The sequence below is a fragment of the Heliangelus exortis genome, chromosome 14 (genome assembly GCF_036169615.1).
Source record: "Heliangelus exortis chromosome 14, bHelExo1.hap1, whole genome shotgun sequence".
Taxonomy (NCBI): Eukaryota; Metazoa; Chordata; class Aves; order Apodiformes; family Trochilidae; genus Heliangelus; species Heliangelus exortis.
The window spans coordinates 18,564,000-18,590,223 of record NC_092435.1 but is presented as its reverse complement, the minus strand read 5'-3'; the positions used below and the strand labels follow the sequence as shown (position 1 = coordinate 18,590,223).

Sequence of the window (26,224 nt, the reverse complement as noted above, 5' to 3'; positions counted from 1 at the left end):
AGCCCCAAGAGCCCTGGGGACTTGCTCTATAGCCCAGGCACAGCACAGTGGGCAAGGCAGCCCTGCTAACAGAGTGTTCTGGCTTGCAGTGCTGCGCTGGCCATGTGGGAGACGCTGCTGTCCCTGCCCAGCACTTCTGAGACAATCCTTGACAGGCTGCTCAGTGTGATCCAGGGCTGGAGACCAAACTGTGCTATCCCATCTGTGAGTGACCAGAGCAGGCCTTGCTCACCTTCAGGGCTGTTCATGGCTCCCCAGGAAAAGAGACGCAGCCCCCCCTGCCTGCCCCCGACAGCCCCCTCCTCCAGCACTTGTGGACACAGCCCCTGGGGGCCAGCAGGGACCTGCCCTGCACCAGCCCCCTTGTTCCAGCCCCCCAAGGCTGCCCCTTGAGCTCCCCAAGGACAAATACGCCACAGCAGCTTCCTTGCACTGAGAGCTGTCCCTGTGTCTTTCTGCAGGCAAGCCAGGTTCTGTACAGGCTCAGCCAGCGGCCCCGCTGTCGGGGGATCCTGGAAGGGCTCTTCCCCAGGCTCCTCATGACCCTGCTCTACAAGCTTTCCCTGGCTGCAGTGATGCTGGAGCAGGAGCAGCCTGGGGCTGATCAACCCGGCCCTTTGGGGTGCGCCATCCCCTTCTCCTGCCATCCCCCTGGGCCCTGGGCCAGGGCCCCTGCTCTGTGTGTAACTAGACCTTGCTCTGCACGCAGGTTGGCAGTGGAGGGCATTAAAGTTCTGCTGCACGCTGCTGGCTGTGAAGGGCATGTCCAGAACATCCAGAAGGAGGGCGGCTGGGACATGATGCTGCGAGCGGAGACCCTGGAGAGAGGAGTCAGATTGCTGGCCAGGTGAGAGCCCTTTGTAGCCAGCGGTGCCTCTGCAGCCCCATCCCCGGGGGCAGAGAAGTCCCCAGGCACCCAGGCCCCGGGCTGCAGCCGCAGGAGCGATCCGAGTGGCAAGGGGTGCTCCCTGCCTGGGGAGAGAGCAGGGCACTGTCAGCAAGTGGTGTGGAGGCTGTGGCTGGGGGCAAAGGCGTGTCCTGGCCTGGGCTATCCTGGCTGGGCTGGGCAGGGCAATCCCAGCGAGGCTTTGCCTGCCCTGCTCACTGCCAGCACTGCTTTTCTTGCCCTGCCCAGAGAGATGAGGAAGAGCCCAGCTGAGCAGCAAGCCTTACTGTTCCAGCACATGAAGGAGATCCTTGCTCAGAGGAGGGAATGGCAGATGAACTATGCCATGACTTTCTACACTGAGGTAAGCCTGGTGAGAAGCAGTGCCTCTGCCAGACGCTCCTGAAGCCTTCCCTCTGGCCCAGGCGGGTGCCGCCGGGTGGGCTGACAGTCCCTGGAGCTGGGACAGAGGGCTCTGCTGCCAGTCAGTCCCTGGGGCCTCCATCCAGCCCTTCCTGCTGGGGCAGTGCTCAGCACCCCCACGTGTCCACAGGCAGGGCTGCCCCCCCCCAGAGGGGCTGTGTCAGCCCCCAGGCCCCAGGAGCTGCAGAGTGCCAGGGTCCTGCAGCTCTGCCCGTCTCTCACCGCTGTTGTTCTTTCAGCTGCTGGGCTGCCAGGGCCTGGGAAAGGATTGGAGTGACCTGCGCCTCCTCCACGCCTACCTGAGCCATGGCAGTCAGACAATCCGTCTGCGGGCACTCGGGGGCTTGGTGACACTGTCAGGAGATCCGCAGATGGTGAGCGAGGTGGAGTCAGGCGGAGCCGCGTTGGCAGCCTGGGGCTGGGGCACGGGTAACGCGCTGGCTTGGGCCTGGCTGAGAGGAAGGAGGTGGCTGTCAGCGGAGAGAGAGGGGTGGCCGAGCAGGGGCCACAGAGCCTTTGCTGTCCTGCTCTCTCCTTCATCCCCATCGGCATGCGCAGCGCCTGCCGGGAAGCCGGGGGGGAGGCTGGTGCTCAGCACACGGGGCGTTTGTGCCAGGCTGCTCCTCCACTGCTCCATCCTCACAGAAATTCTCTGTTTCCTCCAGGCAAGAGAAATGCGGGGCAGATCTCTGCTGGACAGGATCCTGAGGTGCCTGAAGGATCCATCCACGGACGTCAGGATGGAGGCCTTGGTCTTCTTCCAGACCATGATGGGTCAGCTGAAGCGGAAAGAGGCCAGCCCCGTCGCTCTGCTGCTGGCACAGAAGCTCCCACCCCTCTTTGGTGATGTAAGGCTGCTGTGGGACCTGACCCCGCAGAGGGGCAAGGGACAAGGACAGCTGCCCTCCAGCCCAGCCCCACGGGCAGCACTCGGGCAGGGCTGCTGCCCTCCTCACGGCCCTGGGCTCTGCTGGGAGGGCTGCTGGGCTCTGCACCCAGCATGGCTTCCCCTTGGCCTCGGCTTCTAGATAGGTGCCCCGAGCCCAGCAACCCCAGAGCATCTCCCCTCACACTGACCACGCTAATGCTTCTGGTCGCCGTGGGTGGCGAGAGGCTGTTGCTGCAGTCACACTGTCTTCTTTCCTCCCAGGAGTCCAGCCAGGTGCAAGAGCTCTCCCTCAGCCTCTTCGGGGACACGACGAAGGCTGTGGTGGGCAGAGACAAGGCAGAGATGAAGGAGGCGATACGCGGGGTTGTGGTCTCGCTCTTTCTGCACATGAATGCTGAGAGCAGGAGTGTGGCTGAGGTAGAGAGCTGAAAGCTGAGCACCTGCTTTGCCCTTCCTTCCCTCTGCCCCAGCCCTGGCAGCAGCAGCGGCTCAGCAGCTCTTGCCCATTTCTCTTGTGCTGGCTGTGAGAGTGCCATAGCTGAGGTGGTGGCTGCCCCGTGTCCCTGCCTCGGGCATTGAAGCCCGGGCATTCAGGCTCTGTCCCCAGCTGCCTCTTCCCAGAAGTAGCTGGGGACAGCTGGCAGCCTTGCCAAGAGCAGGGGGACGACAGGTCTCCTGCTCTGAGCTGTGGTGCCAGCTCCCTCCTGCTGCTGTTTTGCAGGCCTCTGGCAAAGCCCTCCTCACCTGTGCCAAGTTCCTGGGCTGGAGGACGCTCAAGAGGGTGATCAAGAAGAAGAAGACCTGGCTGATTGGAGAGACTTTGGTGAGGACAAGCGCCAGGTGCCAGGGCCTGGGCTGGACAGGGGATGCTCCATGTGTCCAGGGTGTGAATGTGCAGCTGTTCCTGGCTGTCCCTGATCCAGAGCAGAATGCACAGCTTGGAGCTCAGTCCCCCTTCCCCTTTCCCTAAGGCACAGCCAGGGCTTCTTCTGCAGGCCCCTCTTCCCCCCAGCCCCTGGGTGCTGCAGGAGCCCCCGGCCCACCTGGGCCCTGGCAGCAGCACGGAGGGGGTCACAGTACCCCCAGGCCCCCTCTGCCTGCGGCTCTGGCTGCACCTCAGCCCCCCGGGGCTCCTGGCTGGCAGAAAGGAATGGCCTGGGGGGGAAGGGGTGGGATGGGCAGAGGGACTGCTCTGGCAGACGGGGAATGGTCTCTGCCAGCCCCATGACGTGACCTCGGGCACTCTCCAGCTGAAGCAGGACAGGAGCAGAGTGGAAGACTACGTGTGCTTCAGCCTGCACTACCTGTGGGACTCTCAGGCCAGCGTGAGAGAGGAGGCCATCAGGTTCATAGGTGAGCCACAGCCCCCGGGGGACCCTCTTCTGGCAGCCCAGCCCCAGCCCCCAGCGCTGCCCTGGCACCAGGAGCAGCCCTGTGGCTGTCCCGGGCGGGGCCCTGGCCTCCCGCTGCCCTGCCCAGGCCTCGGTGGCCTTGGTGGCCGCCCGGCTCAGTGTCAGCAGCGCCCTCGGGGACTTGCCCGGGGCCATCCCCGCAGAGTGCTGGGCAGGAGGGCGTGCGGCCGAGCCGGCCGGGCCGGGGGCTGTGCTGCCGCAGTGCTGGGGAGGGGGAGGTCTGACGGGAGCTCTGTGCACAGGGACTGCTGCGCGGCACCTGGGGTGGAATCAATCCAAGCGGACGCTGGAGCTTGTGTGGGATGGTGAGTAGGGTCAGAGGGGTGCTGGTGGGGCAGGGGAGAGAGCCTGGGCAGGGTGCTGCCATTCCTGGCTCCCCTGCAGCAGGGAAAGGAGGGAGGGAGAAGCTGTGACTGTCCCATCCCTGGAAGTGTTCATGGCCAGGCTGGCAGTGGCTTGGAGCTCCCCAGCCTAGTGGGAGGTGTCCCTGCCCGAGGTGGGGGGTTGGCACTAGGCGATCCTTAAGAAGGTCCCTTCCAGCCCAACCCAGTCTGGGAGCCTGGGATTCCTGAGCAGCAGCTTCCAGCTGCTCCCTTGGTCCCAGCTGCTCCTCCTAGTCAGGTAAAGAGAGGGATGGGCTTGCACAGGAGGGGCTGTGCAGACAGCAGGGTTTCACCACTGCTGCTCTCTTTCTTTCTGTTGCAGCCCTCAGTTGCTTGGATTACGACCCTGATCCCTCAGTCAGGGCCTTAGCAGGCCAGACCTTGCACGTCCTGCAGAGCGTGAGGGAGCTGGAGAGATCAAGATGGTCCTTCCGAGGCCTGTGCTTCTGCTGATGATGAGATGGGTCAAGGACAATCTTGCTGCCCCCGTCTTCCTGACGGTACTTTCACCACCGCCCCGTCACGGCTGCTGTTCCCCAGACCCTCACGTGCACCCCTGGGCTGTGCCCGACTGTCTCTGTCCAAACGAGCGCCCCCAGAACTCTCCTGTGCCCTGGCTCTCCCAGTTAAACCTCCCTAATGTCATCCCAGCAGGAGGAAGTGGCTGCGCTGGGCTGAAGGTCCTGGTGGGAAGATGGCGTTGAGAAATTGTCCCTGACCTAAGGGCTCCTGGCGCAGACGGCAGCGTGGGAATCAAGATGGAAGAAGCAGCCCCGTGCCATGACGCCCTTTGCACAGGCAGCACCCAGAGCCTGCAGAGCACACAGCATTTGTCCTGGCCTCTCCTGCTACCTGCACATCCGCTGAGCCCTGTGAGTGCCCTGGCCCCGACTTGTTGGACAGCCATTAGGTTACCCTTCTTTAGGGTGGTGGTGCCAGGAGGCAGAGGGCAGAAGGGAGTTAGGGTTTACCTCAGCAAAAAAGCTCCTTTAAACCCTAGCACTGCTTTGTCTTCAGGGCTTTTTTGGAAAGCTGCAGGAACAGGGCAGAGTGTAAAATGGAGGGTGTTTCACCTGAAATGATGTGCCTCGTCACCAAGCACAGCTACACCAGGGCAGTCCTGGGCACAGCTGAGGAGGATGATGAACGTTTTGCTCCTCGCAGCAGTTCCTGCTGCGTGTCATGGGCATCATCAGCTGGTGCTGAGTTCTTCCAGCCCACCTCCAGGTGAGGAATTGCATCAGCATCTGGAGACTCCCAACTGATTCCAGCTCTCCCAAGCTCTGAGAAGCAGCTGCTGCATTCCTCTTCTGTCACTTCCAGGAGGTCACCAGGGTGTGTGCAGAGTTTTTGAACTCTCCCACAGAGACCTAGAGCAGCTGGATTCAGACACCCAAGCAAGATACCCTGTTGGAGGCTGTTTGGCAATGGATTCATCACCAGCGGCCCAAGAGGCTACAGGAGGTTCCAGCTGTGCTGGGCAGGGTCAGCGTCACCGTGTGGGCCCAGGTGGCTTGGGACAGCTGGGCAGGGCAGAGCTGAGCCAGAGCTGCTTTCCTTGTCTCGTCAGAGCAGCAGGAGGTGCAGCCTCCTGGCCTCCGGGATAGCTACCAACAGGTCAAAAAGGTCCCCAAATAAAATGTGGTGTTTGGAAAGTACAGCGTGTGGTGAAATCTGTTGGATGGGACCTGGGCTCTGATCCTGGGACCGATGGGTGATCCTGGGCTCCACGCATCACAGAATCCTAGGAGTTGTCCAGGCTCCATTTTCTCGCCACTCCTGTGATTGTAGAGGCAGAACACTGTGTATCCCTGCGGTGTCACAGTCAGGCTGCTCAGTGGCAGCTTCCCTCAGAGACTTTGGGGAAAAAGACAGAGCTGTCTGTGGTTTGATGATTCTCATGTAGACTGAGTCTGAGCAGTGCTGTGGAGCTCCAGCTTTGTGTGCAGTTCTGGGTGGTGTCCTGCAGAGGAAGAAGAGTGTAATGTATGCTGATGAATTTGTATTCCTAACCAGTAAAATTCAGGAAAAGAATTGAACTGAGTAAGAAGTGAATGTGGGGCTAAGCAAAGCAGTTGAGACATGTAATTTTTCCACTGAAACAGTGTGAACAAAACAAGGCCCTAACAAGGCTACCTTCTGTCTCAGAGATAATTAAAAGTGTAGGTCCTGTTCTTAAAACAAGGCACTGCCAAGGCTAACGGGGCACCGAAGGAATGCGAACATCTGCACAAGAAGAACAAAAAGATGTCACAACCAGCAGATGAGGGGAAAGTTATGGCTAGGGTCTGATATCACCTTGTAGCAATATAATGAAGTCAGCGAAACCAAGAAAGGCAAAAACTTCAAGCTTGAGGAAGACTTCTTACTTCATCCAAAGACCCCCTGACGACCCCCAAAACCAGACTCCGCCCAGACTCTGCCTATGATGAATATTATAATGGCATGATGTAATCCTATGAATACGTATGTAAACCCACCTCCTTTTGAGTATGCAGAGACTTGTAAGCGATAAAAGGTAATTCCAGAGCTTTAAGTGCGTGCGTGTGAGTGGAGCGGAGACTGCCCACGCACCCAGCGCTGTTTTGCTTATTGCAATTTTATTAATTAAATTAAACCAGTAACAGAATATTGAGTCTCGGTCATTTATAACAATAGGAACTGTTGGTGCCCAACTCCTCTCTGTGCAGCCCCTGAGCACGCAGTGTCCTGGCTGAGCCCCGCAGCTGCCCCAGCCATGAGCAGCTGTGCCAGGCACTCGGGCTGATGCCGTGCAGCTGGGCACGGACCGTGGCCTGGGGGTGGGGATGGGAAAATCCTGGTGTGGGGGGGACAATAGCCCCTGCTACCTCCCAGGTTGTCCTTCCTCACAGCTCCTCTGTGTGGGGCTGGGGCTCCTTCCTGCAGCAATTTTTCATGAAGGTCATTTTGGGGCATCTGAGAGGAAGCAAAAAGCAGGACTCTGATACAACAGGTGATTTCAATCTCTTGAGTCTGATTGTTGCTTGTTGATTTGGGTGTTGGGCAAAGGGCAGAAATCCTTCCCTGCAGGGCCCTAAGTTTAAAGCCTGTTTAAAGCAGTTTAAAGAAGGAGCTGCAGGCATAGACAGTGTAGGACAGCCTGCAGGAGTGGTGGCCAAGGGCTCTGGACCCAACAGGACAGAGAGCTTTGTCCCCTTAGATATGTCATCTGCCTCCACCACCAAGGTCTACCAGGAGTCATTTTGTCTTGACACTTTGGACTTTCTTTCCCCTTCTTGGGCAGGTCAGGATGCATTACAGATTATTTTTATGACTCATTTTCATACCCCCTTGTCCCCAGGAAGAGTCCTGACCTACAAGTGAGGGATGGGCTCTGCCTTCCCATTGCCTGGGGTTCAGCGTTTGGCCTCACTGCTTCATTAATAAATAAAATAATGAAAAATCCTTGGCTTCAGAGCCACCTTTACAGAGCCTTTGTCTCTCTGCAATCATGGCCTCCAGTGATTTTCTTTAAAAAGGCCACGGAGAGGCTCTGGCAGCAATGGCCCTCAGTGGGGCCAATCAATGCTTCAAGGTACTTTCAGGTTCCATTCTGACTTCTGGAGCAGTTTGTTCATTCATCTCCCAGCACCTGAGGATCATGGACTCAGCACCAAACACACCCTGGGGCTCCTTGAAATACAGAGAGCACTAAAGGGCCATGGCTCTCCATGGGATATTCTTCGCATCTTCAAGACTTGTACAGCTAATTGGAGAGGTTTTCCCACTGCAGTTAAGGAAGAATGTTTCATACTGTGATTAATGAAAACTATTTCTGGGTTGGGTTTTTTTTGTTTGTTTGTTTCTTGTTTTGTTCTCCTTTAATATTTTAAAAGATCATCTCACTATTTTCAGTTTAGAGAAGAGGTGATAGATGTTCCCTGAGGGCTGACACTGTGTGGGCAACTTTACTTCTCACATCCCCAGCCCTACCATTCCTTTCATGTTCCATCTGGGACTTCCATCCCTGCTCCTTGCATAATCCCTGCTCCTTTCCTCTCTGCAGCTGGAGGTTACAGCTCCACTGCACCACCTCCCACCTGCTCTCCTTAGAGAACTGACTGCACACGGGCACAGCAGGAGTTTTCTTTTGTGCCAGCCAAGAAAAGTCCAACAGAGAAAGTGAAGAAGAATCTGATGAGAAAGGCTTTAGAGAGACTGATGGGAAAAGAGAGACGAGATCATCATGACAGAGGTGGCTAAAGAGACAATCAGGCTGCTGAAAGACAGGCGAGCTTTGAACAACCTGCAGCTCAAAGCAGCACCCAGGGGAGAGGCATCTGAATGAACGAAGAGTAGGGGAATGGATGAACAAAGAGGAATGGGAATGGCCTTTGTCTGGACAGTCTGTGTCTGGAAAGGTAACTTTAGAAATAGTCAGTGTATCACCACCACCAGGCAGAAGTTGGTGCTGAGGCTCTGCACTTGGTTTGCTCCTTGCCCTCTCATGGGGTAGTTGGGGGTGTTGTACATTTTTCCTACAGTTTTTATTGCTCATCTTCACACCCCACTGACCCCAGGAAGAATCCTGACCCACAAGTGAGAGATGAGGTCAGAACTTCCCACTGCCTGGGGCTCAGAGTGTGGCCTGATTGATCCATAATCTAAATAAATAAAATACATAGACAAATAAATATATAAATAAATAACTGTGGCTTTGGAGCCAATTTACAGAACCTTTTCCTCCCTGCAATCATGGCCTCCAGTGACCTTCTCTAACAAGTCTCTGGTGAGGCTTTGTCAGTAATGGACCAATGGAACCAATCAATACTTCAAGATAATTTGGGGCTTTGTTTTGGCTTTAACTTCTAAAGAGATTTTTTTTTTTTTTTTTTTTCAGTCCCCTGTCAGTAGCTGAGGATCATGGACCCAGTCCCACTGGCACCATGGGGCCCATTACAGTACTGAGCAGTCATGAGGCACCCTGTGGTGTTTTTAGTGTTCAAGACTTGCACAGCAAATTGAAGAGGTTCCAGTGTGGTGGAAGATTACAAAGAGCATCAAATAAAAATTATTGTAAAGTTCTATTTTACTGGTTTTCAGTTCAGAAATATATATTCAACTGGTATAGGTGCAGAGTATCTCTGCAAGAGACCTGGACACTGAGGAAAAGCCTTTGAGCTCCACCATTCCATGAAGAACATTGCTTCTCACCACCCCAAACACAACATTGCTCTCATTGGCTTCCTGGGAAGGGTTATGGATAATCTGCCTCCACCACCTTCTCACCACCACCTTATCAGTGCCACCACCTCTACCCTCTACTCCTGTCCCCACGCTGCCACTTCATCCCCACCCACCCCGCATGGCACCAGCATCATTGGGGGCTCTGCGGGGAGCCCTGAGCGCTGGCAGCAATTGTCCTCTCACACAATGAGGGGATGGGGGCAGCGGCAGCGAGCCCGTTCCTGCCCTGCCTGCAGGACACCTTCCCTTAGGGGCAGGAGGAGCAATGCATGGCAAGTGTCCTTTTCAAAAAGCCCGCAGCAACCTCTCTTTCATGCGGCAGCTGCTTTCTGGAATGCCATCAAGAACGCCCTGCAGGCTGCACTTTGCATTTCCCCTAAGAAAGGGATTGGTTGTTCTTGGCATCGCCCAGCATGGAAAGAATGTCCTGGCTTCGGAAGAAAAAGCAACACAAAAAGGGGTGACTGTAGGGGGATGGTCTGAAAGGCGGGGGCGTGCAGCGCTGCTGTATGCACAACCCCATGTTTTGACTGTTCAGAGTTACAAGGACACCCTGTCCTGGATGTTAGATTAGGAGAAGGCACAAAGTGAAAAACAAGTGGCTTCTAGCCCTGCACCAATAGGATTTGCTTTTGCTGCATGTGAACAGCACCGGGTGACCTGTAGCAGGTAGTTTTGGAGTGCGGTGGAGGGGGGAGTGACCACTGTAACAGTATATAAGCAGTTTTCATACGTAATAAAAGCCCTTTTTACTGGAAGCATTGACTATACCTCTGTGAGGACTCATCTTTGACTTCCGCGCAATGATGTTGATTGCCCTTTACTTCAACACGAGATTATCCACAGGCAAGTGACTTCTCTTTTCTTGTACACACTACTGATTCTGTACTGCATTTCAGAACTTCATACCTGTGTCAAAACACCCTGGTGTTCCCACAGCTTCAGGGGCCAAACAGTTAAACTTCTTCTGCCTGAGTGCTCCCACCAGAAGTATTTAATATACTCAGCAATGCAAACTCTCTAGAAGACAGTAGCGAAAGAGTAAGGTGTGCGGAAGACTCTCTAAATTCACTTAAGAAACACTTCACTAACAGCAATGGTCTCAGGCTTAGGGAAGGCTGACAGGAGACAAGATTCTTAACTTAGTTGCCTGCCACCGGTGTCCAACCAGCCTCCAGAGTTCAGTATCTGCCACCATCTTACCTGAGGGATCAGTCACTATCCACACACGTTAACTACACCAGGCCTGCATCTCTCCTAATGAAGGAACTCTCTGTTCTTGTTAACTAAGCCAGGCTAATGCATGTGTAGCAGGAAGAACCTGCACCAGTCAGCAACAGCCCAGCTCCAGTCCTAGAAGCACAGAGACTACAGCCCCACCTCCTGAGCACCCAACCCATCCATTCTACTCCAACTGCTGCTCCCAGAGACCGCTGGGCACTGAGCACAGAGCTTTGAAGGCACTGAAGCTACATGCCCTGAATCCAGGTGTTCTTCCAGATACAAGGACATCAAGTTCTTTATATACCCATGTGAGGCTTTGTTATCTGAAAAACTGCAGAAAAATACCTTACAAAAATTTCCTGCATCCTCCACAAATACTACACGTCACTTTTCCTACGCTCTGTATCTGTACTTCATGAATTTTATAAAGTTTGCAAACAAAGCAAACAACGTATGGCTGCAGTGTGATACAATCCACATCAGCTTGAACTCTTTTTAGTAATTCAAGCTGACTGATCATTCAACACTAAATTAAACTACACTCTTCAAGAAGCTTTCAGAAAGACCCATTTTCCTTCCTACTAATCCCCTGTCCTTGATTCTAGACTCTTTTACATTTGTTTAAAAGCTCAATCTCTTCAAACACCAACATTTTTGAGATTGGCAACCATGATTTATGACATGCACACCAAACCTCAATTAATAAATTAAATTTAGCAAAAGGGACAATCTGTAAGAAACACAACACAACATTCTAAAAAAAGGTAGAGCTAGAAGAAGAGCAAGTGGAACTGGGTAGGCACAGCTTAAGTAAAGCCAGTTGTGTCTGCAAGGGAAAAAAGGAGCACTGCTCTTGGCCCATATTGCTGTCTTTCCTAAACGGGCAGGAACTGCTTCAGCTACATCTTAGGCAACTTCTTCAGTCCAGTGACATCTGCAAGCAAACCTCTGATCAAAGCCAGGCCAAGAGCACTATTTCAAAACTGGACTGTAATGACTACACCTGAATCATCTGGACCTTGAATGGAATCAAAAGCTAAATACACCACATGTAAATATCTATTTATGTAACAGAGTTACTCTCATTGGGTATTTTATTGAAAAATTACAATTAAAATAAGATTTATTTTGGACATGTATTAACTAAAAATCAAGGAAGACACTTTTCTTCCCTATCAACAAAGAGCATTGGAATTTCCCCAGCTGGTTAACAATTTCTGACCAAATTCACCCTACAAAACTTTACAAATCATTATCAATAGATAGCAGAGAGGAAGAACTTCTCCTCAATTTAGATAACAAAGGCAAGACAAAGGAAAGAGATCAAATATCTGTACGAATAGAAATGCCAGTCCTAGTAGTATAGAAATATACAGACATGAAAGGGAACAGAAACACCTACACACAGTGCTGCCATGCAGTCACTTTCCATCTTTACATTTACTCAAGTCTGAGCCACAACCAGAGAATATTTACAATCATTTAGGTGCCCAGATCCAGTGCTCCAAAAATCTACTGGAATATTTCACTATCATCCAGCCAGAATGTCCAGCACCGCAAGAGCAAGACCTAAAAACTCAACAATACCAACCTCCTACTCTAATGTCAACACAGGACCTCTTGCCAGTATCAAATTAAAAGAATAGTAGAACAGCCCAAAACAATCCAACTTCCATTTAAATCACAGATCAGTGACTCTACACTTTTAGAGAAATTCTCAGACACATTCAGCATGTGGTATTTCTAACACATTAATTTTGGGGCTTTTAAGAAGAAGTGCAGTTTCATGCCCAGTGCTGTTTCAGTACCAATTGAACTTGTCAATAGCAATTTCAGCTTCCTGACAGAGAAACTGAAGCAGGCTTTGTCTCTGGCAACACTGAAATGATGGCACTGCTGAAAGCAAAGGCAGAGCTCTGGCTTTGCATCACCCCTTCCCTTTGGTGCCACCTCTGAAAGGCCACGCTGCAGGAAGCAGCTGGTTTATCAGAGCTTAGTGTTGATGTCACATCCAGACAGGGCTTTAGACACCTGAGGGAAAAGGACACAAGCGATCGAAAGAAAAAACTACCAAAAATGGTGGGGAAACAGCACTTAAATACCAAAAAAAAAAATGAATTAATGAACTATTTCCATACTTGCAGCCTTTAGATGCCTTCTGTAATTCCTTCCCTTCCTTCATCTGTAAGAAATGATGTTACTTCAGTTTGTTCAGGTATCCATTCCAAGCTGTCTACATCTGAACAATATACATTTTTTTATACAACCCCAAACTTGGATTCTAGCACACACTGCAGTTCACTATTCCATTTTGGGCTGCTTTATCGCTTGTTTTTCTTACCTTCTAGTTTCTGTCACTTTCCTAATTCCATCAATCCCCATGGCCATGATATCCTTCCTTCCCCTCTCCTCCTCCACAAAGGAATCTCTTCATCATCACCTTCCTTTTGTAGATCAACCCTTCGTAATCCAGTCCCAGCTCCATACATGGGGTAGAAAAATGTCAAGCACTGTTTTCCAGAGGTTCCTCTTGGTGACCTTGAAACAAGGGGTGCTCTCTGTCCACAGCCCATGCTGGATGCCTCTGTATTCACAGGAGCCCTACAAAGATACACAAGCAAGTATGAGCAAAGTAGAATGCATTCTCTCAGCATCCTCATTATGCTCGACATGCTCATTATTTTAAAAATTATGATTGAAACAATTTTCAGAAAGATTTTTATGGCGTAGACTGTTATACTTCTGAAATTGCAACAGTTGTGCAGAATAATGATAGTAATGAGTGTTCATTTCATTTGAGTAAGAACTGTTCTGAACAGAACAGTACAAACTCTCTCCTGGGTCTAGCCTATCATTCCAAAGTACTGCTGGTTAACTGGCAGTCTCCCTTCTGAAAGTTCAGGCTGGAGTTTAACTCACCTAACCCAGCAGTGTTGTCTCTTTTTGATCTAGTGTAAGAAGTGGGAGTTGGACCCCTCTATCCCTGGGTCCTCTCCTCTTCTGGGTAAACACACACTCATCTTTTTCAAAAGTACACTCTCCAGGGCAGTGGCCAGTGACAGGTCTAGAAGAAGAGAACATCGTTTAAAACCACAAATATATTAGGCAGATCCATGGAGAAATGACACAAGCAATGGCTTGCATTCACTCCCCTGCTGAAACCACTCATGTCTACCTGGCAATACTGACAGCAGTCACAAGCTTGTAAAAGCTACCTTCAAACTGAGCTAAGAAATTGAATTTCATTTTCTTCACAGATTTGGGGAATCTGTGCACTACTCTGCCTTACTGACAGCACTCCCTTTCTTTAATACACCTCCTGCAGTTTCTGATGCTGTCAGTGTTGTCCCCAAAGTGGGTCCATTACCTGGTGTGCCATAAGCACACACAGAGTCCAGATCTTTGACTTAATACCCATTTCTGCATAGGAAGGGGAGCAGGGTGCTGTTCCACAAAGAAAGCTGCATTTCCTGAATCACAAGTGATACTTTTATACCTAAAATTGTGAGAAAGAACTGGCCACCTCTAGGATGTTGTGGAGTCCACAGCCATGCTGCACACTCCTCAGGGTGAGCTGGGGGGGCACCCATCACACCCACATGGGGGTTCAGCAAGATTGGTTGGTGTTCCCCATTGCAGTCTCCACCCCATGATGAGTTGGGCTCTCTTGAAATATTTTGGGAGTCCACACTCCAGGGTAATTTAGATCACCTGGAATGATTTGGGGGTCACCCATCATGTCCCCTGGCCCCAAGGATGGTTTGTGGGTTGCCAATTGCAGCCCAACACCACCAGGATATTTTTGATGTCCCAAATCAGAGCCCCCAACCCCCAGGATCAGTTGGGATTTCCAGGGCTGGGGTTGAGCCTCCTCCACTGCAGCCCCCAAACCCCAGGACAAGTTTGGTTCCCCCAGGATGAGGTAGGGGGAGACCAAATCACAGTTCCTCCACCCTCCAGATGAGTTGGGGGGGTCCCCAATTCCATCCCCCTACCCCTGTGACAAGTAGGGGACCCCCCCTCGAATCCATGACCCCGTCCCCCTAGATTGGTCTGCTCACCCCCAGTTTGGGCAGTATGGGGATAACCACCCCCCTCCCATCACCTCCCAGTACAAGCAGGGGGGTGGGGGAGGCCCAGGACAGTGGGATGGGGGTGCCGTGCTCAGTGATCTTAGAGAGCTTCTCCAACTGTGACAATTCTGTGATTTTTGGTGATCACTGAGATGGTTCCAGTTATGATGGATAAGATCTTATTTCCAGTAGAAACTCCTCTTGCACTGGGAGCAGCTTTAGGCTTTTTTACCAGGATGGAGGCATTGATGGGGCATCAAGGGTGGGGTGTTGATGGGTCACCCTTCCAGGTGATGATGGTCAAGCCCCAGGCCCATGCAGCCATTCTCTGCACACAAGTCCCCTGGGGCTGGATGTCTGACACACGTTTAATGAAAGAACACAGCCCCAGAGATTTGGGCTGTTCATCTTCAGATGGGGGAAGGGGTGTGTGCGTGTGTCTGAGTGAGGAAGATGTGCTCTCCCATTTCATTTTTGCACCTCAGCAAAAACATTGCAAGATTTACACTCAAGAAATCAAAGGCTAAGTGATGCAGAATGCTCCAGCCACCATTTCCACTGATTCCCTAGAAATATGCAAGACCACACCATCAGTCACACTGCCCTACCTGCAGTAGACGTGTCAGACCAGAAATGATGGTTTCAAGAGAGAAAACACAACACAATCCAGCACAACAACAACAACAAAAAAAATCAACCTGAAGATACCAGGTACACAAACCAAGGCTCCCTAATCAAACCCTAAAAAAGAAAACAACCTTTCATCCTTCACAAGAAAAGACCACTCGGAACACAAGGTAAAAATAACTTCATCCCTGAAACCCAGGCCAACAAACCCAGACTCTGTCAGGAACAAAAACATGCTCGCCTGAACTCTGGCATATCACAACCTTGTCCCAGCACCTGGAACCCTAGCATCCCATTGCCCCAGCAGACTGTAGCCCAAAGATACCAAAAAATGAAAAGACAGACATACTCCCTGGAGATCTCTGCCAGGGCCTTCAGGTGGCCCTGGATCTCAGTGATCACAGCTTTGGAGTGGGAGCTGAACAGAGCCACCAGCACACCACCAGCATCCATCTTCCCATCATCTGTCACAGCCTGAAAAAGTGCCTGGCTTCAACTGCCCAGGGATGAAAGGCTGAGGCACTCAGAGATATTGCTCCCATTCAGTCCCAGAGTGCCCTGGGAGAGCCCTGACACCCCCAAATCAGCCCTGGGGCATGAACACCACAGCCGAGCTGTCCCCAGGGCTCAAGAGGGCTGTGGGGAGCAGGCAGGACATTTGGGGTGACCCCAGTGCTGGCAGACAGCAGAGATGGAAACCCCAGGGGGAAGCCCAGGGTGGTGGGGGCTGGCCCAGCTGCTCATCACTGCTCTTCTGGGGCTCTGCCCAGCTCCCTGCCCCCAGCTCTTCATCCCTCCCTCTCTGTCGTTTGCCCATCACAAGTTTGGGCTTTCACTGGCTGTCTCCCTCTCAATGCTTCCCAATTCCTCCCTGCCTGGTCTCAGAGCCATTGCTGTTTCTCTCTCTCTCTCCACATCTTCTTCTCCCTCTCCTCTCCTGGCCTTATTGTCCTTCTCTCTCCTGCAGCCTCTCCCCTTTCCTGCTTCTGCCTCTCCCTCCCCTCTCCCCTCGCCCTTTCCCCTCTCTCCTGCTCCCTCTCCCACCCCTCTGTCACTCCCCTCTCCTGGGGCCTTTTCTGTCTCTCAGGCCCCTGGCCTGCCCCTGGCCCACTCTCTGTCCATCCCCCCTCTCTCCTCCTTCCCGCCCTTCTCCCCTCTCTCCTTTCCTCCCTCCCTCCCTCCCTCCCTCCCTCTTTGCCCCCTTCCCCTCCATCTCCTTCCCACTCCTCACCACTCTTTTTCCTGCCTTCTCTCCCTGCCCAGATCCCCTTCCTCCTGCTCCCCCTCCCAGCTGGGCCGGGGCCGGGGCAGCCCCGGTGTCAGGCGGGCTCAGGCAGCAGGAGAGGAGGAGTGCCCCGGGGCATGTGGGAGGGGGGGGGGGGGGGGGAGGGGGGCTGCCCGGCGGCCATCTTGGTTCCCGGGCCATGTTGGCAGCTGGCGTTTCCCCACACTCGTCATCCCGCAGCCGGGGAAAAACTCCAGGAGGGCGGCGGGGATGAGCCAGCAGCTCCTAAAAGCCCTCAAACTGAAGGAGGAAGCATGCAGAGGGGGGAAGCAACGGCAGGTACCCTGGGAGGAGTAGAGAGGTGGTCGGAGCAGCTGGGGAGCAGGGCAGGAGAGCCACATCCATCCCAGGTAGAATTGAATCTTGCCAGGGATGGGAAGAGCAATAAGAAAAGCTTTGAGAGGCACAGAGGTGGGAATGAAAGGAGAAGCCAGGAAAATGTAGACCCTCTCCTGAAGGAAATGGCAGACCTAGCTCCACAGGATATTGAGAATGCTGAGGTTCTCCAGGAGTTGTTTGCCTCAGTCTCCTATGGGAAGTGCTCATTGCCTCATTGCAGAGGCCACAGCAGGGGAAAGCAGGGCCTGGGACAACCAAGGAGCCCCCAGGGGGGGAGAAGAAGAGGTTTGTGATCATCTAAAGAACCTGCAGGTGCACAAGTTTATGGGGCCTCACGGGGTCCACGCACGGGTCCTGAGGAGCTGGCAGACGCAGTTGCTGAGCCTCTGTCCATCCTATTGGAGAGGTGATGGTGGTCTGGTGAGGTTCCCACTGACTGGAAAAAAATGTACCTGTCATAGTTGGAGTGGAGGAACTAAAGTTTGAGTTGGAGAACTAAAGGAGGGTCTGTGACGCCGAGGGGTCTGAGAGGGGTCACTATTCCCTCCCCTCTCCTGCCCACCCCCTATAGAAAGTCAGGCTCCTCCTGCTCCTTGCTGGGCTGCTGTTCCCCTCTGCTCCTTTCCCACCAGCTGCCACCTGCTCCTCAGAAACCACATCCATCGGGTGCTGGGAAGAGCCGTGGAGCTCCCTCTTGAGTCAGCCCTGCCACAGGGAGCCCTCAGGCACCCATTCCTGCCAGCATGGAGATGGGGTTGTGTGTCAGCTCAGGGAGCCGTTCCCGCGGGGGAGGAGATCAGCCCTGGCTGAGCCTTCCTGCAGTCCCTGGCTCTGAGGAGGAGTGGAGTGTCACGGGAAGAAGCAGGGTTGCTGCCTGTCATTGTGGAGCAGGAGATTTAGAGGTAAGAATACCTGTGTTGGTTGGTTGGTGGTTGGAGGTGGACTGCGCTGGAATATTTTTTCCCTCTTCTGTCCCTATTTTCAAGAGGAAAAGGCAGCCAGTAGCTTTGCCACGCATGCCTGTAATGTTTTAGGTGTCCCAACATCCTGTAATTCTGAGAGGAAAATCTGCAGCAGGATAACGTGCTCACTTTGTGGCCCCAGCGCCTGTTACAAGGCACCAAAATTCGCTCTTTTGTTACTAGAAGAAAGACATTGTTTAATATCAAGCCTTCTTTATTCTAAATCTGGTATCCCCAAACAGTCCTATTTGTTGGTAACTTGGGGGTTGAGTTTCTTTCAGCTGCTTGTTGAGTGCATTTCTGTGTCTGATTCAGCTGTGAAAATCACCATCAACAAAAATTCTCTTCAGTGAATTTACTATTGGTGTATTTACAGCTCCTGTCAAGCAGTGAAGTGAAATGTCTCAGTGGCCCATTTGGTAATTGTTTTGCTTTTTTTGCTGAGCGTCAACATTGTCATTGATGCCTGTCCCTCATTTGTATCATTTCTGTCAGAAAATGTTTTCTAATAGCTTTTCAGTTGTCCCAGCCCCTCCACTATTGCTTCTTCATGCCCTGCAGTCTGCCAGCTTAAATAATCTGTATCTAATGACACAGCCTTTGATCCTCTCTGTACCTTCAGCACAGGCTGTGAGGGGTCCTGGTGGGCATCAAATTGATCATGAGCCAACAATGTGTCCTAGATTCAAAGAAGAAATATGGTCTCCTGGGCTGAGAGATACTGGGCTTTCCAGTATAAAATTCCACCCCAAAATTCCATCTCTTACTTCCTTTGATAAAATCCAGAGCTTGGAAAATTTTTCCTTGTGCCCATCTTTAACTTTTGTCTTTTTCCTTCCCCACTCTGCCTACAGGGAAGCATATGCCAGAGGAAAGAAGGAAAAGCCTTTCTATTTATCCAAGGAGCCCTCCTCCTCATCCTCCTCCTCTTCTGATGATCCCATACCTGATGAGTTCTTGTGTGTTATTTGCAAAGCCCTACTAACTGATGGAGCTTTTATTCCCTGCTGTGGGAACAGTTATTGTGAGGAATGTAAGTGTTCCTTGCATGTTTGTTAATTCAAAACAATCACATCTGATCTTCTGAGAGCAGAAACACAGGATAACAAAGTTGCTTTGTTTCCAGTTCTCTTTATCCTGAAGGATGCTTCTTACAGAAAGGGAGAAAGAAGCAGAAAGCTCTTTTCCCTTTTTGTGTGTCTGGTTAAATCCCCTTTACACACAGGAGGAGGAGTATGAGCAGAGTGTGTAATTGTGCAGGTGACGACAGTCTTAGATATCAAACTATTTTGTCCACAGCCCTTTCTCTTATATAAGACTGCTCTGGTGACTTACTGCTGACTAGAAAAATATATTTTTTCTACTATTTAATATAGTATACTATTTCATATATAAATAGTTAAATATTTAATCGTTCAGAACTCAGGGTGTTTTCCTGATCACTGTTTTATTCCCTAACTTTGAGGTTGGTGACTTCAGCTCTACTGGACAGTGGGAAGAAGACTAGATGGAAGACCAAGGCACAGCCTAACCCCGTCTTCAGATGTTACAACAGTGAAATACCAAAACCGTGTGGTTATTTGCTATGTACTATAATTTTTTTTACACTATTGAACATTTTTATCCTCATGCTCTCCACTCAAGATCATATTCACCCTTTACCATATACGTGTTTTTTACAATTGATTAGAACTTCGAAATTTCCCTCCTTTCTTTAAAAACCATTGTGATGATTCTAATTCTACACAGGTATTAGAACAGCATTACTGGAGTCTGAGGAAGATACCTGCCCAACCTGTCAGCAGAGGTTTCTCCTGATGCTCCAGTCCAGCAAGTGCTTACCCCAGGTAACATGATAACTTTTACATAAACTGCTTGTGGGAAAAGTCTATCTGTAAAAAGCTGAAAGGGAAGAGTTTACATCTCCTTACACAAGGCTACACTGCATAATGCCAAACCAAAAGATTGGGAAAGTCATTGCTGTTATTTTACAACAATTTTGAATTTTTTCAGTTTAGTTATCTCAAATGGCCAAGCTGCTTTCTCTCAGCTCGAGAGAAAGGTGTCTTAGTTTTATCTATTTATCTATTTCTAGCTCCATGGAGCCCAGCTGGTCAGTGATGTAGAGGGTGTCACCCCCTCCTGTCCTTCCTAAAGAGTTCATATCCCTCCATCCCCAGGCTCCAGTCAGAGGAGCCATCCCACCACCTCTGGGTGATGCCAACCACATCTGAGCCCATCCCAACCTCTGCAGCTCCTCTTGTTTCTTCCCAGGCTTGGTGCACTGGCACTGAGGCCTTTGAGATGTCATTCATTCTGGAGATGTCAGTCTGGAGAGGAGAAGGCTCTGAGGAGACCTTACTGTAGCCTTCCAGTATCTGAAGGGGGCCTTCAAGAGTGCTGGTGAGGGACTTTTGAAAAAAATCTTCGGGGCTTTGGGGGTTAAAAGCAGCTCCAGCCCCAGGGATGAGTTGTGAGGCAGCAGGGAAGGGCTGTGCAGAACCTCTCCACAGTCACACAGTGTTTGCTGGCAGCCCAGCAGCTTCTCTGCAAGCTGCTGCTGGCCTGGGTGTCCCTGAGGGGAGAAAAAAAAGGGGGCAAAAGTACGTTTTGGCCACTTAGCTTCAACTGAAAATATTTTTGTTAGTTTGGCTTTACTTTTTGTCCCCCACCATATATTCACCTGGAAGCTCTCCAGAAGGAGAAAGCTGATGAAGGTCAATGGAGATCTCTGTGTGATTCTCAGGTACTTTGCGTAAAGGACGGGGAGGTTGCCATGGTGGGGCTGGGGAGGGTAGGAGGGAGATCCAGGAGCACCTGAGAGCTTGCTGTAACTGAAATGAAGCTGGACTGAGGTGGGGAAGTGCTTCTCAGGGGCTGTGCAGAAGCAGTGCTGAGACTGAGGACAGGAGGCATTTCTTTCTGCTCATGCAGATTTCCATGGAAAAGCTGAAGGCCTTGTAAAAGCAAGCTCAGCCAAGTTTCCCTTCTGTCTTAGGCAGGAGAAGTCTTTTTCAAGCTGGCAGTGGGTGGCAAAGCAGGTCCTTGTTTCAGCTCTTTCCAGCTGTTTGGTTTGATCTTTAGGAAGAGTCGCCTGAAGAGGAAGAAATGGAGGAGATTCAGGAGCAGGAAGAACTCAATAAAGAATTAATGGCTGCAATTGCTGCATGTGTCACCAAGTACATTTTTAATGAAAGTCCTGATATTTTGACAGGGACTGCAGGGAACAAGACTGGTGAGAGGAGTGATTTGTTCAGATACTGTGTTGACTTCTGATACCAATTTTTTTCCCTCACTTGTGAATCCTGGTAGGATTCCTGTTCTTTTTCATTCTTTGAGAACGGAAATCATGGCTTTGTGTTGCAAACACTGCTGTGTATCAAGGAAGTGCCCTTCTTGCTTTTTTTGCTGTGTTCTGCCTCTGAACCAAGTGTTTTGTGTCAGCAAGCTGCATGCACGTTGCTGTGTGTGACCTGAATGAACACTGACCAAGTGACAGAAGAAATATTGTACATCTATCTTTACTGAAACAGTGGAGGAGCCTCAGGCCTCAGAGCAGGAGGAGGAGGCCCCCTTTGCATTGCTGGAAGCATCTTGCTCGTTACTGCATGGCACACAGTTTATCTGAGAGAGAGATCCTGCACCTTGGAGACACTGGAGTGAATTATTTGTGACCATACTGATATTCAGGAACTTTCTTTTTTACATAAGAAAGTAAACTGCCACCAAAGAAAGGATTTAACACAGATGCACATGAAATGTGTATTCTGATCATTTTCTCTCTGTAGCTGGTCACAAATATGAGGGGATGTGATGTTTTCTGTTAAGATTGTTCTCACCATTAATCAAGATGCACTCTAGGAGTTAATAGGTAGCATTAAGTCATGCTGGTTGTAAAAATCTGTTGTTTTCATTGTAGGTGAGCACTCAGGATCTACTTTCCATACGTCATCACCAGCAAAAATAGAGACCTAAAGGATGCCACTGACACCTCTGGGGTGCAGGTATGTGAAGCCAAATATTTTGCATTAGAGTCTGGACTGGTAAGTGGCATTATAGAGTAAATTTCATTATATAGTAAGGTAAAGAAAAGTAACCAGAAAATGACTAATGGTGATGGCAGAGTCCTGCAGAGGACTGTGACTGTGTTACTGTCTGAAGTTGGGTACGGTCTTCTTAGGATGCGGAAAAATCCTTGCCAGATGCTGGATATTTGCTGTACTGCTGCTTTGTTTCCAGCTGGTGTGCTTCAGTTTTGACCAGTGTTGTTCCTTCTGTGCTGTGCAGACAAACAATGCAGTCAGATGCATTTTTCCCCATACAAAATGCATATTGAAAGGAAGAGGGAGATCTGTCTGTAACAGGCAGATGTGTGTGATTAAACATGTGTGGTGAGATAGGGCCTGGCGAACGGAAGATCTCGCGTTGTAACGGGAATTCAGGGCCCCTCCCCCTATAGCCAATAGCATGCAGCCAGTGACATGACGGAAGTGATGTGCTGAAGCCCTAGGTACGTCTATATAAACCCGTGTCACGCTTCAATAAACTCCCTCTTTGCTGCTCATCCCACCTCGGCGTCTGTTACTTAGCAACCGCGTGCCACTCCGGAACCGGGTCGAGCCTTTAAACAAAGGCAACAAGTGGTGCCGAAACCCAGGATTAGACTTCAGTAAACATTGGAGTGGCAGCGCCAGCACTTTAGTTAGGGTAGTGTGATACCTTCCCAATCAGGGGGCCGAAGGAATCTTGCTCCAGGCCCGGAGATTGACGGAAGACGGTAATTGGTATATTTGTTCCCGGTCGAGGTCGGCCATAGGCAGTCCCGTACCTAGCGACCGACGGAAGTTTTTGGATCCCAGCCTGGAGTCGATGGAGGTGTGCTTTCCCGACTCGAGCTCAGTGGACGTGTGCTCCAGACCGGACCAACAAGGAAGGATGGAAGCCCTTGTTAAGGTCGTATCGCAATTGCATAAGCAGTGGGGTATTGATTGTAAGACAATCGATTTTAAACTTGCGGTTCCGAGGCTAATACAGTTGGGGGTAATTGAGCACCCGGTGGATGTTCTCCACCCAGAGGTTTGGCCCCAGTGTACTGTAGCGTTAGCCGAGGAGACGATTTCCTCAGGTAGTGGGAAGAATTTGAAAGCGTGGGGGAAGATCCGGCAGGCTCTGCAGAAGGCCATGCAGGAACAGGAGACCTGGAGGGCAGCAAGGGACTGTCTGCTGGCCGTCCTGAAGCTGGGGGTCGGGGCGACCACGCAGACCTCGCGCCCACCAGAGGTCGGTGACCTTGCAGAGCCTCAGGACTTCCAGGAGAGCGATATATACCCCGAGCCCCCGCCCTGCCGCGACGAGTCCCTGTGCCCATGCGCTGAGCCCCCATCCCCCGGCGCCGGCTCCCCTTGCCGTACCCATGTCGCCGCGACGCGTCCCCTTCCAGCCGCGCTGATTTGCCTTGCCGCGGGGCCAGGTCCTCATCCCGCGGCCGCGAGCCCTCACCCCGCCGCCCCTGGTCTCCGAGTCCCGCGGGACGGCAGAACCCACCTGCTGTGCCCCCGCCAGAGGACTGAGACCGGGCAGAGTCCTTCTGGGACAGGCTGGCTGAGGAAGCCAGGATTGCCGCAGAAGGGTTCGGGGCCAGGCCACCGCCATACGCCCCCCACTACAACGCCGAACAGCAGGGGAAGGGGCAGGGCGCGAGTGTACCCGACGGGAGCGGGGAGGGAGCGCCGGTTTCAACACATGCATGCGCCAAAAAGGGGAAAGAGCCTGGGTGGAATGAGGGCGGTGGGGACACTTGGAGATGGGAAGGAAGCACAAGCGAGGGGCCAAGAATTGAACACGATAACATTCCAAATAAACGCTCTCAAGGGGGGACAAAATATGCCCACAGGGAGAACACGTGGGACCGGAGCGCACATGCTCACACAGGAAGTGGGCGGAGCCTCACCCCGCCCGCCCACAGGGGCAGTAGGCGGGACTGGAGCTCCTCTGCCCGCCCAGGACGTGGGCGGAGCCGCACCCCGCCCACCCGCAGGGGGAGTAGGCGGAGCCAGAGCCCGCCCACTGGCAAAGGGAGTAGGCGGGACCGGGGCTCGAGAAAAAAGTACCGGAGTCCGGAAATAACCAATCAATCGAGTTCCGATTCCGGATCAAGTATTAGTTCGGACGAGTCGTCCAGTACTGAGTCAAATTCAGAGAAGGAAGAAACAGCGGCAGATAGGGTTAAAAGCAAAAACATACCCGCCCGCAATATAGAGGAACCGCAAATTGAAAAGATCCCTCTCACGAACTGGGAGGAAATACAGAATGTGTGCACCGACTTGGTCCCAGACATAGGAGTGTTCCCAGTCCAGGTGGCGGGTGGGGGACAGAGGAGCTATACGCCGGTAAACCCTAAGGCTGTGCAGGCAATTGTTAAAGCAATTGCGGACAAAGGGCTTAATTCTGCTATGGTCTCCACCCTCGTAGATGGGGTTTTTGGGGGGGATGACATGCTCCCGTATGATATAAAATATGTTTGCAGACTGATGTTTGATGGGGCAGGTATGATTGTATTTAAACAAGATTGGGAAGAAAACTGCATGAAGAAACTAGCCCAAGTAACTGGGGCGGATCACCCATTACATGGCTCCAACCTACAGCGACTGATGGGTACAGACCCAACAATGATTACCGCTCAGGCACAAGTCTTAGGCCTACGGGCCCACGAAGTTATGACAACTACCCGTGCAGCCAGAGCAGCTATTCGCACAGCCTCCAGCGTTATTATCAAGTCATTGCCATGGGCCACAATAAAGCAAGATGAAAATGAGAGCTTTATAAGTTTTGTGGATTGCCTCCAATCAGCGGTTGATTCTTTGTCCCTGCCCGCAGAGGCGAAAGGCCCGGTTATTGCAGACTGTTTACGCCAACAATGTAATTCAAAAACCAGAGAAGTCTTACGATCACTGCTGGTGGGGTCAAGCCTCGCAAACATGATTAAGCATGTTGTAAATGAAGAGCATCTAGCTCCAATTCATACGGCTGCCCGCGCATCGACTGCAGTGATGGCGTGTTTTAAATGCAGCCAGACGGGCCACATTGCGGCAACCTGCCCTCGGTTGGAGGGCCCACCAAAAGCACCTCCTGTAGGAAACAGGTGCCAGGTCTTGCCAGGAAATGAGCCAGGCCGGTGATCAATCTCACCTGTGCCCAGTTAGGGCTGGCCCCACTGAGCATGCTCAAGACCTAGAGCCAATAAAAGGTGACGCTGGGTGTAGCCAAGCAGCTCATTCCTGAGCAGGATCAGAGCAAGGCTGGTCGCTGTTAGCTGTCCCGCTAACAAAGATCACCAATAGCGCCTACATCCAGTCTCGGTACAGAGCTCCCGCTCTCAACGACGTTCGCTTCCTGCAACATCTGGTGGGGAATGCGGGCATAGACCTCGGTCTAAACCCCCTCTCTGAACGATCCAAAGCGTGAGAGCGAATTCTTCTTCAAATCTTCATTCTACGGAAAACCCAAGGAGTCGGGTAAGAAGATCCGCTACCTTTCTTTCTCTACCACTGATTGACCAAGAAAGGAAAAAGGGAAAGATGGGATTGGCAGCAAGCACCCCTGTTAATGAAAAGCTGGTGACACGGGTGGAGGAGCAAGAACCCTCCCACCCCCCCTCCTCTGCGGCTGCATGAGATCTCTGGCAGGAGGTCAGCAACCTGTTGGGAAACCTCTATACCCAAGAATTGGCTAAAAACATAACCGGACTAGACCGTACATGGGGAGTGGTGATTAACGCCCTAAAAGACATAAAAGCCGAAGCAGAAGCCACACTCGCCACCGCTGAGCCACCTCGGCAAAAAACCACAGCATCTCCCCCGATAGAAGTACCTGCTGTGGTCCCCTCGGCACCACCCCTCGAGGAGGAAGACCCCAAACAAGCATATTTGGGGTTAAATAACGACAAGCCAGCCATAAAAGGCATGTCGGGAAAAACCCACCAGTCTGTGGCCGAGTTCCTCTCCGACATCGGCCCAGACGAGGAGGAACATCCCAAAAATGACGGGGTAGAGCCGACAGCCTGCGATCCATCCAGCCACTGCCAAGGACTACCCCTGCTGCTGCCCTCAACACCAAGAAAGGCTCAGAAGAATAGAGCAACCACCCAACCAGCTGCACCCTCCGGTTTAGAAGACAAAATAACGGCCCTTCAAGATCAAGTCACTCGGGCCATGAAATCCATGGAAAAACGAATACAAGACATCGAACGGCGCTCGGCCTTCAGGCAGTATAGAAACCCACCCACCCTTTCCGATAACGAAGAGGATGATGTCCCGTCCCCACCACGGCCACGACCAAGCACTGCTACCGGACGACCGGGTCGCTGGTCCGGCATCATCCGCGATGCTATTTTGGAGGGTGATTGGGAACCAAGCAGGGTCGCGTGCCCCGTCCTACAGAGCAACAACGGCCTACCCGTATTTGAACAACACTCCTGGAAGACCCTGCAACAAGCCAGGAAAACACTAAAAGAA

The 26,224-nt window shown here is 51.8% G+C and overlaps 2 long non-coding RNA genes across 4 annotated transcripts in view; both read left to right on the top strand.

Annotated features, from left to right (window-relative positions):
• The first annotated feature begins 16,520 nt into the window (after positions 1–16,520).
• Positions 16,521–20,387, top strand: LOC139802582 (uncharacterized). 2 transcript variants are annotated; one of them, XR_011728695.1, is made up of 3 exons: positions 16,521–17,651; positions 18,566–18,744; positions 19,461–20,387. It is a non-coding gene; the product is annotated as an uncharacterized lncRNA (long non-coding RNA). The 2 variants fall into 2 exon arrangements; XR_011728694.1 differs by lacking the exon at positions 19,461–20,387 and having other exon boundaries at positions 18,566–19,061.
• A 53-nt stretch (positions 20,388–20,440) lies between these two features.
• The window catches only part of LOC139802583 (uncharacterized), a 38,042-nt gene continuing 32,258 nt past the window's right edge, over positions 20,441–26,224 (top strand). Inside the window, exons 1-3 of one of the 2 annotated variants that reach the window (XR_011728696.1) lie at positions 20,441–20,457; positions 20,796–20,946; positions 21,631–21,715. This is a non-coding gene — a long non-coding RNA (uncharacterized lncRNA). The remainder of the gene's footprint in view (positions 20,458–20,795; positions 20,947–21,630; positions 21,716–26,224) is intronic. The other variant, XR_011728697.1, reaches the window with a different exon arrangement.